General features: G+C 47.5%; 1 protein-coding gene across 2 annotated transcripts in view; it reads right to left on the bottom strand.

Moving 5' to 3' along the window:
* Positions 1 to 12,930, bottom strand: part of CLYBL (citramalyl-CoA lyase) — a 2,027,539-nt gene that overhangs the window by 753,986 nt on the left and 1,260,623 nt on the right. The gene's annotated exons all lie outside the window — the stretch shown is intronic.

Below are 12,930 nucleotides of genomic sequence, written 5' to 3'. Positions count from 1 at the left end.
CCCAACCCCTCTTTCTCAAACAGAACTCCCCCCCCACCCCTCCAACCATGTCTGGTGTATAATTCTTTGCTTCATGCTTCAAATTATTTTAAGCAGAGACGTTTTTGTGTGTTTTTAACGGTGTTTGTGCGAGCTTTGGGGGTAATCTTACCTTATTTTTACTTCCTGTCTAATCTTTTGCCAGCGCCCCATTCCACCACGGGTTCTCCCGATTGTAGTGGAGGGCGCTGGCACACATTTGGTTGTTTCCTTGTGTCAGGGGGTGGAGCTAGGGGGCAGTTAGCGCTCTAGCGCTCCTGTTATTTAAACACCATGCTCGGTTCGTCGCGCAGCAGACGCGTGCAGCGGGCGCGCTGCTGGCGCGCCTAAGGCAAGCCCGTCTGCGCCTGTCCGCGCCACGACCGGGCCAGGGGCCAGGGATGCTGCCCCTGCGGCCTCAGACCTCTACCCTAGGCGTTGCTATTCTAGAGGGGGCTTACTAAAGCTTAGACCGGCTGCTTTGCCTTGCCATCACACCTGGAATTCTGAGTCTCTCCCTAGGAAGCTTCACCAGGGTTGTAACAGCTGTAACACCAGGTGGAAGCAGGCCAGGAAGATCTGCCCTAACACCATCACTGGTAAGCTTGGTGGTATGGGGACGCCTATTCAGGACTTTCTCCTGAAAGCGAGATCTATTATCAAGAACAAAATAGCCTTTAGAGACTTTGTGTCAGCTAGAAAGCCCACGTGGGTTTTTGTCACCGAAACCTGGGCAACGGACGCATCAGGCCCGGATTTGGTAGACGCCATCCCCTCGGGTTATACTTTGTCCAGATGGGATAGAGTGGGCAGGCGGGGTGGAGGGCTTGGAATTGTGTATAAAGATGCCCTTACTTGTCGCTCTCAGGTTTTGACCACTCCCTTTGATCCATATCAGGCTCTTTATTTTTCAGTTAACTTTCACCCCTCTGAGAGTTTTTCAGGCATTTTATGTTATAGACAACCGGGTCTTAGGACTTCTTTTAGTCAGGACTTTGATAAATTAGTTGAACCATATTTGGAGAAATCCAACATTACGATTCTGGGGGACTTCAATTTTCATTTAGAAAATACCTACTGTAGGGATACTCAATCTCTTTTAGAAACGCTGAGCTGCTGTGGGCTTACCCAACAGGTCAGTAGCTCTACTCATACTGCAGGACACACCCTTGATGGGGTGTTTTCTAATGATCCTAGGCTAAGGGTGGGGCAGCCATCCCCCTCGCCTGGTCGGATCATTTTGCTATTCCTTTTGATCTGTATTGTCAGTCCTCAGCATGCTCTGCTGCTAGTGATAAGAAGCTGGATGTACGAAGAAATGTTCCCCTTATAGATAAGGAGGCACTTCGGCCCTTCCTTAATAAGCTGGAGCAGGCCGCCCTGTTCGATGCCAACTCCACTGCCACAGAGCTTTCTCTTACGCTAACAGCAGCCATGGATCTCCTGGCTCCAGTTAAAAAGCACTATTCGGCAAGAATCAGGCCGTCTGCCCCTTGGTTCACAGAAAGACTCAGAACACTTAGACAGGGTTGTCGTAAATAGGAGAGGCGGTGTCGTGCTTATTTCGAACCTTCGGAGAGGATACAAGATAAGCGTTGTCTAAGAGAGTATAAGGCGGCCATTATGGAGGAGAAGAGATCATATTTCTCCAGGGTTACTGCTTCCCTGAAATCCTCCAGGGATCTTTTTAAGGTCATCAACTCTCTTATCTCGCTGCGGGTAGTGGATCCTTCAGAGCCCTCGCAGAAATGTTGTGATAGATTCTCGGACTTTTTTCAATCTAAAATCTCCGATATATATTCGGCGCTGGAGGCAGCTAACTCCAGTACTAGGCTTGGTGAAGCCTTCCCCGTGGAGGAGACCCTGAGCTTGATCACCTTCCCCCTCTTGTCCTTGGAGGAGACGGATAGGCTCCTGGACCGTGTCAACTCTGGCTCTCCTCTGGATCCTTGCCCGCTCAAGGTGTTAAAAGACTGTCAGGAGATTGTGGTTCCTTTCTTTATGAGGGTTATGAATGCTGCCATCTCTGAGGGAGTCTACCCATCACTGTGGAAGACAGCGGTGGTTAAACCCCTTCTTAAAAAGCTCTCTTTGGATGTTGCGGAATTAAAAACTTCCGGACGATTTCTCTGCTTCCCGTTCCTGCTAAGATCCTGGAGGCCCATCTAAACTTTCACCTCAGCACATATCTAAGGGATCATCATTTGCTTGATGGTTCTCAACATGGCTTTAGGAGACAAAATAGCATGGAGACAGCTCTGACGGTAGTCTTTAATAACATACGGACGCAGGTCGATGCTGGCCGTACTACGCTCCTGGTGCTTCTGGATCTTACTGCAGCCTTCGACACCCTATCTCCTCATAGGCTGGTGACCCACCTTCGAGAGATGGGTGTCAGGGGTACAGCGCTGAGCCTCCTTGCCTCCTTTTTGGGGGAACGTGAACAGAGGGTGAAATTGGGGCAATATTTCTCTGCCCCTAAGGTCCTGCAGTGCGGTGTCCCCCAGGGCTCGTCCCTAAGCCCTACACCTTTTAATATCTATGTGGCCCCTCTTGCAGAGGTGGTTAGATCCTTTGGGCTAGAGGTATTGTCCTACGCGGACGATACCCAAATAATGGTATCCATAACTCAGCCGTAAATTTCAGGAGTTGCATGGAAGCAGTTTCCCTTTAGATGGTGGAAAACTTTCTGAAGTTGAATGGGGAGAAGACCGAGGTCTTTATCTTTGGCAAGGATCAGGGAATTTGGTCCACTGATTGGTGGCCAACCTCTTTGGGAGCCTGTCCCTGTCCAGTCTCCCATGGGAAAAACCTAGGGGTGATTATGGATAATGTGCTCTCCCTGAAGCTGCAGGTAAATAGGACGGTCTCCACCTGCTTTGGTATTATCAGGATCCTTAGAAAGAACTCTCATTACCTCTCCCTTGAATCACGTAAACAGGCGGTAGTGGCTTTGGTAACCTCAAGATAAGGGCCTCATTCTCCGGTTGCAGATGGTGCAGAATGCTGCGGCTAGATTTGTCTTGAATCTTTCTAGATCTCATTCAGCCGCAGCCTCAATTAAATCTCTGCACTGGCTCCCGCTGAACGATAGGATTATTTTTAAGATCCTTTGTTTGACCCATGGAGCCTTTTATGACGCCGGTCCTGAGGGTATAAAGTCGACGGTCTGTCATTATGCCCCTTCTAGGTCTCTTCGGTCTGCGGACAAGAATCTTCTTGTTGTGCCCAGATTTAGGAGGGCCAAATGGGGAGGTAGAGCTTTCTCCTCCTTGGCGCCCAGAGTGTGGAACTCTCTGCCTTTGAACATCTCTGGGGAGCCTTAACGACTTCTGTTCGGTAGGGCCTTGAAGACCTGGCTCTTTGTCAATTCTTCAGTATGAGCTTGCTCCTTCTCTCTTGTCCTCTGATGGTTTGCATCAAGCGCCTTGACGCCCTTGGGCATAGTTCGCGCTCTTATAAATCTAATTTCATTTCATTTCATTTCATTTCATACCCTGATGGGCCTAATCTCCCTGTTCCTTTTGCTCTTTCCGGTAGAACCGTGCTACCCTACGTCTCTCATCCCTTCGCTATGTTCTGACTCCCGCCCTGAGTGTACGCTTCCCTCCCCGTTATGCCGCCATCTGCTCCTTCCATACCCCGTTTACCAACTTTGCTACCATTGCTCTCCAGGCCTGCACGTCATCTTCTAGTTTCACATTTTGTCTGGTCCGCTGCATTCGAATCACCTTGGCAGTTGCCCACTCATGCACATCCCGCACCCACTGTGATATACTGGGCAGATGGCGGCCCAAGCATGATATGGAAATCCGCCCCTTTGCAAGCACCAGCCCTAAAAGGACTAGCTTCCCACTAAGATTCTTCGTCTTGGGTCGAGGCAACAATCCCAACAATACCACCCGGATCACTCCTGCAATCTCCCATCTTGTCGCCCCCCTCGGTGCCTCTAGAACTGACGCCCATTATCCCTGCAGCTCAGGGCATGTCCAGGCCATGTGTATGAACGCGGCCTCTGCTTCTCCACACCAAGGACACTGCCCCGACCGCTCCGGGAAATCTTGCATAGTATCTTGGGGGTCAAATATGTTTGGTGTACATAATTAAATTGAATTAATTTAAACCTTGTGTTTGCATTCACCTGTTTGACCCCTTCATGGATCTTGACCCAGTCCCCGTCAGTAAAATTATCCCATATCATCACCTCCCATTTCGCTTGAATTGGCAAACCCCCATTTACTCGATCATCCTGGATCGCTCGATATAAATGTGAAATCAGCCTTCTGCCTTTAGCCATCATTAGCAGAGTCTGTAGCGTCCAGGAGACCGTAGGTTCATCTGGAAAAGTGGGCCAGAGGTCCCTCGCCACCTGTATATTCTTTTCATATTGTAAGAATTGCCCTGGACCCAACTTAAACATCTCCCGAGCTTATGCACGTGTGATGTATCGCGTATTATCATATAGGTCACCCATGGTCGGGCAACCCCCCTCCCGCCATTTCCGCACAGACATTGATGCGGCAATCTGTCGGTCTGGCTGGACCACCCACAGGGGCATGTCCGGTGCATACGGAGTCTTCTTCAGTACTTTCCGGACCGCCACTTCCCACATCTCTACCACATGTCGCACTATATAGGGGCACGTCGAAGGCACCACCGCCCCCATCATCAGTAAGTCGGGTAACTCCTTTCCTCCTAAAGATCCCACCAACAAGGTCTTTTCCCAATTGTCGTCCCCATCCAACCAATGCACTGCTTGCTGGAGCTGTGCGGTTATGTAGTAGTATTCCAAGCATGGGACCTCTAACCCCCCCAGCCTGCCATGTTCATTGCAGCGTAGCCAGACTAACTCATTTGCGTTTGGACCCCATAGCAAGTTTACGATAAGCTTGTCTACTTCAACAAAATAGGATTGAGGGATCCAATAGAAGGAGTGCTGCATCGCTTACAAGCACTGGGACAGGACCACCATTTTTGTCAGCGCTATCCTCCCCATAAGGGATAATGGAAACTCCAGCCATGTTTAAACCTAAACTTAAATATTTCTTGACAACTAAATTTATTTCGTTTTGTTTTGGTCTGAACTACAAACAGCATTGTTGATAGATCTACTCTGTACAGTATAAAAAGTTACAGTCTGCATTGGGAGAGACTAACATGTATCCTTGGTTAACTTTCTTGTCAATCTCATTTGCTTGCCCTTATTTGATGGCTTGCCTTCCTTGTTTTGTATTTGTCTCTCACCTGAAACTTGGCTCTTACCCATCTTTTTGATTGGATGACTTGTATCCTTCCCTTCCAAGTGCGAAAACACTGAATCCCCAAAATCACAAGACTTCTGTGACAAAATCTCTAGATAATTGATCTAAAAAATTAAAAAGCTTGACAATTACCTTTGGGAGAACAAAGACAACACCACAGCAACACATGACCTAACTACAATAGAAAGAGACAACAATAATCATCTAGCAATGCCATCTTTCAATGTCCTGTCCCAAAAGATTTTCTCGATATTACTATTGAAGGCAGACCATTAGAATCACCTTTCGACCCAGCACTTCCAAACATCTTTAAAGATATCCTTTACTCAACCTTTTCTGGGGAGTTAGCCAGATGCCTAGTCAACAAGTCACTGGAACTAGGTTCATTCCCATCTGAACTGAAAACCTCCTACATTAGATCTCTCCTCAACATAAAACAAACAAACCTCATAGCCATCTGATCCAGCAATCTACAGAACCATGTAAAATGGACCATCCTTAGGAAACATTTTTGAAAGTGCAAAGTTTACTCAACTCTCTAACTTGATTAAACATAATGACTTAATGTAAGACCAACAATCCAGCTTCAGGCCAGGCAGGGGCACAGAGTCAACCATCCTATCCATCTGCGATGATCCAAAACTCACAGTGGACAAGAACGGAGTAGCTGCCTTGTTGCTTTGGACTTAGCTGCATTTGACACGGTCCACCACCACACACTACTACATAGACTCCATGATCTCAGAGTCCATGAAAAGGCCCTAAAATGGATTGCTTTTTATCTCACAGACAGACAAAGTGTAGTCTACCTAACGCCTTTCACATGCCTCCTCACATACAACACTGTGGCATTCCTCTTATCCATCTTATCCTATCTATTATTTAAAATCTACCTAACTGCCTTACCAAAGTGGGTTAAATCATTGAACCTTCCAGTTATAACTATGCAGATGACACCCAAATCATTTTAAACATGGATAGCCCTGAAAACATCAACAATTCAAAACTTGATGACTGCCTTCGTGCCATAAACACAAGCTCAACACCGCAGATCATGACCTGGGGACAATTGCAAAAATATCAGCCTACCGCCATATGGCCTAAGGAATGTGAGGCTCCTCCAAAAACATAAAAGAGAGGTTAGAAACTTTGGAGTAACCATGGATTCAAACCTATCCTTGATACTGCAGGGTAACAAATTCTACACAATAAAAACATTAAGTCGCATTTTCTCATACCTTACATTCCAACATAAACTACAAGCCATCCTTGTACTCATAATCTGAATGCTTGACTATACCAACAGCTTATACCTTGCTTGGCACACCCACATTCAGCATATGCAAAATACAACTCACTCAAAATGCTGCTGTATGGCTTCCTCTACACCTGCATCGAAGAGAACGCAGAACTCCAGTCCTGCACTTGCTTCACAGGCTACTTAAAAGCTAAAAGGGCAATGTTCAAGGCACTCTGCATTGTCCACAGAGTCCTACAAGTAAAAGTTAAGCAATACAAACAAAACAGTACAGTGTGCGCCACTTATCCTCACGCCACCTTGCAATATGAAATCAGTACAAGGCACTGTTTCTCAATACAAGTGGTCAAGTTCTAATTAGCACCCAGGATCATATACACTTCTGAAAACAGATAAAAACATATATATTTTCTAGATAACTGCACCACACTACATTCCGACAACAGAGCCAAAACAAGCATTTGCAATGCAATAGTTCTCGCATTTATTCGAGTTTAACCCCTTGCATGCTCATGACGAGCTGGACTCGTCATGGCACATAGTGCTCGTGTGCTCATGACGAGTCCAGCTCGTCATGAAACATGCAATGGCAATCCCTCTGGTGCGGACACCAGAGGGATTGCCTTTCTTGCTGAAAGAGCCTCGGGAGCTGGGGAAGAGCTTCCCCAGCTCCGAGGCCCCCCCCCCTGGTTTCCCTGTAATGACGATCGGCAAGCACGTCGCACCGACGTCATTTCAGTGAAACCAAAACTGAAATGAGCCAAGAGGCTCTCTCAGCCCCCTGAGCACGTATAAAGACGGGAGAGGTATCGTTGGAAAGGGGAGAATCTTCCCTTTCCAATGATACCCCTCCCCAGTGGATCCCTGCTTGGGGATCGCTACAGGAGGGCGATCCCCAAGCAGGGATCCACCCACTAGACACCAGGGAGGGGGGAGCGGCTCCTTGGGCAAGGGCCTTTGCTCCCCCCAAATAATTTTGGCATCATTTAGTCTTTTTGCCCCCCCTGGGGGGCAAAAAGCCCACTAGAACCAGGGAATTTTTTTGGAAATAAAAATAAGGGCGTGGGCTGCCCAAAACGGCAATGCCCATGCCCCCACCCTTCCCGCAATGACACAAGTCTTTCTGCCCCCCCTGGGGGGCAGATGGGGCATTGGCCCCTAATCTGCCCCTTCGGGGGGGCAGAAAGCCCACTTCACGCCAGGGATTTTTTTCATGCAATTTTATTTAGGGTGGTGGCTGCCGAAATGGGTACGCCAATGCCCCCACCCCCGCCACCATTACAGCCTTTCTGCCCCCCCGGGGGGGCAGAAAACCCACTAAATTCCAGGGATTTTATTTTGTAAATTTCTTTTTTTTAGGGTGGGGCTGCCCAAAATGGGCTCGCCAATGCCCCCACCCCCGCCACCATTACAGCCTTTCTGGCCCCCCCGGGGGGCAGATGGGGGCTGTTGCCCCCAATCTACCCCCCAGAGGGGCAGAAAGCCCACTATCCACCAGGGATTTTTTTGCGCAATTGCTTTTAGGGTGTGGACTGCCCGAAACGGGCACGCCAGTGCCCCAACCCCCCCTCCCCCCCAAAAAAATGACAGTCTTTCCGCCCCCAATCTGGCCCCCCCGGGAGGCGCAGAAAGCCCACTAGAAACCATGGATTTTTTTGTTTTATTAGTGTAGAGGCTGCCCAAAATGGGCATGACAATATCCCCACCCCACCCCTAGAGAAATTCCAGTGTTTCTACCCTCCGGGAGGGCAGATGATAGCAGTGGCCCCTGATCTGCTCCCTGGGGGGCAGAAAGCCCACTAGGCACCAGCGAGTACACAGGCTTTTTTTATGCTTGGGGGCTGCCCAAAATGGTCATACCAATGCCCCCACCCCACAAAAAATAGCCACAGTCTTTCTGCTCCCTTTGGGGGCAAAACAGGACGAACCCCCCTCCCCTGATTCCCCCCCCCAGGGTGGCAGAAAGCCCACTAGGCTCAGACTTTTTTTTAGCAATATGCCTACCTGTAGATTTTGAACCCTAGCTCTGCTGGCACCTAGGGAAACCTAGCAAACCTATACTTTTTTTTAAACTAGACACCCAGGGGAATCCAGAATAGGGTGACTTGACTGGCTCTCACCAGGTTCTGTTGCCCAGAATCCCTTCCAAACCTAAAAATGTGTCCCAAAAAAACACATTTTCCTCACATTTCTCTGGTGGAAAGTTCTGGAATCTGCGTGGGTCCACAAAATTCCACCCACCCTGCGTTCCCCAAAGTCTTCAGAGAAAAATGGTACCTCACTTACGTGGATAGGCCTAGTGCCCGCGACAGGCAAGGGTCCAAAACGTATTGAGGTGACATCATGTCACCTCAATATGTTTTGGGCCCTTGCCTTTCGCGGGTACTTGGGCCTCCCACACGAGTGAGGCACCGTTTTTATCGGGAGACCTGGGGGAACGCTGGGTGGTAGGACATTTGTGTCAGCCCGGTGATGCCACAACTTTCCCTCACAAAAATGTGTGAAAAAAAGTGATTTTTTTCAGCTAAATTTGAGGTTTGAAGGGCATTCTGGGTAAGGAAACATTGGGGGATCCACGCAAGCCATATCTCCCTGAAAGCCCCCAGGTGTCTAGTTTTCAGAAATGTGTGGGTTTGGTAGGTTTCCCTAGGTGGCCGCCGAGCACCGGGCCAAAAACCCAGGGGACCCCCCTTTCAAAACCAGGTCGTTTTGAGATAGGCAATTTTGATGTCGCCTCAATACGTTTTGGGCCCTTGCCTGTAACGGGTACTTGGGCCTCCCACACGAGTGAGGTACCGTTTTTATCGGGAGACCTGGGGGAACATTAGGTAGTAGGAAATTGGTGTCAGCCCGATGATGCCACAATTTTCCCACACCAAAATGTGTGAAAAAAGTGCTTTTTTCAGCTCAATTTGAGGTTTGAAGGGCATTCTGGGTAAGGAAACGTTGGGGGATTCACGGAAGCCATACCTCCCTGGAAGATCCAGGGTGTCTAGTTTTCAGAAATGTGTGGGTTTCCCTAGGTGGTCGCCGAGCACCGGGCCAAAAACCCAGGGTACCCCCTTTGCAAAACCAGGTCATTTTGTGATAGGTAATTTTGATGTCGCCTCACTACGTTTTGGGCCCTTGCCTGTCACGGGTACTTGTGCCTCCCACACGTGTGAGGCACCGTTTTTATCGGGAGACCCGGGAGAGCACTGGGTGGTAGGAAATTTGTGTCAGCCCAGTGATGCCACATCTTTCTCACACAAAATGTGTGGAAAAAGTGATTTTTTCAGCTAAAATTGAGGTTTGCAGGGGATTCTGGGTAAGGAAACGTTGGGAGATCCACGCAAGCCATACCTCCCTGGAATCCCCCGGGTGTCTAGTTTTCAGAAATGTGTGGGTTTGGTAGGTTTCCCTGAGTGGCCGCCGAGCACCGGGCCAAAAACCCAGGGTACCCCCTTTGCAAAACCAGGTTGTTTTGTGATAGGCAATTTTGATTTCGCCTCACTACGTTTTGGGCCCTTGCCTGTCGCGGGTACTTGTGCCTTCCACACGTGTGAGGCACCGTTTTTATCGGGAGACCCAGGGCAATGCTGGGTGGTAGGAAATTTGTGTCAGCCCGGTAATGCTACAACTTTCCCACCCAAAAATGTGTGGAAAACGTGATTTTTTCAGCTAAAACTGAGGTTTGCAGGGCATTCAGGTTAAGGAAATGTTGGGGGATCCACGCAAGCCATACCTCTCTGGAAGCCCCCGGGTGTCTAGTTTTCAGAAATGTGTGGGTTTGGTAGGTTTCCCTAAGTGGCCGCCGAGCACCTGGCCACAAACACAGGGGACCCCCTTGCAAAACCAGGTCGTTTTGAGATAGGCAACTTTGATGTCGCCTCAATACGTTTTAGGCCCTTGCCTGTCACGAGTACATGTGCCTCCCACACGTGGGAGGCACCGTTTTTATCAGGAGACCAGGGGAACGCTGGGTGGTAGGAAATTTGTGTCAGCCCGGGGATGCCACAACTTTCACACCCAAAAATGTGTGAAAAAAAGTGCATTTTTCAGCAAAAATTGAGGATTGCAGGGGATTCTGGGTAAGGAAACGTTGGGGGATCCACGCAAGCCATACCTCCCTAGAATCCCCTGGGTGTCTAGTTTTCATAAATGTGTGGATTTGGTAGGTTTCCCAAGGTGCCGGCAGAGCTAGGGTACAAAAACTGCAGGTACACACTTTGCCAAAAAAGGGTAATTTTTTACTGCAAAATTGAGCTGTGTCCACGTTGTGTTTTGTGCCGTTTCCTGTCGCGGGCACTAGGCCGACCCACACAAGTGAGGTACCATTTTTCTCGGAAGACTTTGGGGAAAGCGGGTTGTGTGGAAATTTGTGGATCCACGCAGATTCCAGAACTTTCCACCACAGAAATGTGGGGAAAATTTGTTTTTTTTTGACAATTTTGTAGGTTTGCAAGGGATCCTGGGTAACAGAACCTGGTGAGAGGCAGTCAAGTCACCCCATCCTGGATTCCCCTGGGTGCCTAGTTTTAAAAAATGCATAGGTTTGCTAGGTTTCCCAAGGTGCCGGCAGAACTATGGTTAAAAAACTACAGCTAGGCACTCTGCCAAAAAAGGGTCATTTTTCACTGCGAAACTGAGGTGTGTCCACGTTGCGTTTGCGTCGTTTCCTGTCGCGGGCACTAGGCTGACCCACACAAGTGAGGCACCATTTTTCTCGGAAGACTTTGGGGGACGCGGGGTGGGTGGAAATTTGTGGATCCACGCAGATTCCAGAACTTTCCACCACAGAAATGTGGGGAAAATGTGTTTTTTTTGTCCATTTTTTAGGTTTGCAAGGGATTCTGGGTAACAGAACCTGGTGGGAGGCAGTCAAGTCACCCCATCCTGGATTACCCTGGGTGTCTAGTTTTCAAAAATGTATAGGTTTGCTAAGTTTCCCTAGGTGCCGGCAGAGCTATGGTTCAAAAACTACAGCTAGGCACTTTGCCAAAAAAGGTTAATTTTTCACTGCGAAATTAGAGGTGTGACCACGTTGCGTTTTGCGCCGTTTCCTGTCGCGGGCACTAGGCCGACCCACACAAGTGTGGTACCATTTTTATCGGAAGACTTAGGGTACTTCAAATTTGTAAAGCAACTGTTATTTCTTCCTTCCAAATGAAAGACTTTGTGTAAAAAATAAGTCATTTTGAAAAATGACCGATAATTCTCATGCTAGTATGAGTATTCCCAATTTCGAAAATGTGCAAATATCTACTGTTTCTAAACTCTATAATTTGTTCCCATTTCAGAAATACATAGGTGTCTTTCAAACCGATTTTTCGATGTATACATTTTCCCACAATAATTGATATATACCCAGTACATAATAAAAAGCCATTGCAAATTGCTGCTCAATTTTTGACTCTGGGTTCGTCGGGTTCTTGATGAACCTACAAGTCCTATATATCCCCCACAACCAGAAAGGTCCAGGGGATCTAACGGTATATTGCTTTCAAAGAGCTGTCATAATTAGAAGAAGTTACAAGTGAAAACGTTGACACAAAAGGCTGTTTTTTTCAACTAATTTTCAATTTTTCCTATATTTAACTGTTAGTTTCAATAAAGAAACCTTGATGGATCTACACAAATGACCCCTTGCTGAATTCAGAATTTTGTCTACTTTTCTAAAATGTATAACTTTCCAGGATCCTTTATTGCTTTCATACCCATTTCTCCCATTAACTGGAAGGAGGTTGAAAGCACAAAAAATAGCAAAAATAGGCTATGTCCCAGAAAAATGCCAAAACTGTGTAAAAAATGTTGGTTTTCTGACAAAAGTCTGTCATTCCCTAAAAGCTGGGAAAATGGTGATTTCAGCCCCACAAACCCTTTTTTTTATACCATTTGCAGGGAAAAACCGAGATGCTTTCATTTGCAGCCCTTTTTTCCAATTTTTCCCAAAAACAACAAATTTTAGCTGTATTTTGGCTAATTTCTGGGACCCCTCCAGGGGAATCCACAAACCCTGGGTACCACTACAATCCCCATGATGTTGTAAGAAAAGGACGCAAATTTGGCGTGGATACCTTATGTGGTCAAAAAGTTACAGGGGCCTAAGCGCGCACTAGCCCAAATAGCCCAAAAAAGGCTTAGCACAGGGAGGGAAAAGGCCTAGCAGCGAAGGGGTTAAGCTATTGGCATTGTAAATGACAATGTGTTTTATTTATGTTTCAAAAACCAAAACATAAATAAAAAGCATTTTAATTTACAATGCCATTAGCTCAAACTTGCGTAAATGCGAGACCTATTGCATTGTAAATGTTTGTTAATCTAGGCTGGGGAAAGGATTAGGGTTTGCAGCACTTATTAAGGAACACGATTATATATGTACCATCGTTGAATTCTATAGGTTTTCCTGACTCA

The sequence above is a fragment of the Triturus cristatus genome, chromosome 8 (genome assembly GCF_964204655.1).
Source record: "Triturus cristatus chromosome 8, aTriCri1.1, whole genome shotgun sequence".
In the NCBI taxonomy this organism is placed as follows: Eukaryota; Metazoa; Chordata; class Amphibia; order Caudata; family Salamandridae; genus Triturus; species Triturus cristatus.
Note: the sequence above shows the minus strand (reverse complement) of the source record. Positions and strands in the feature narration are given on the sequence as shown.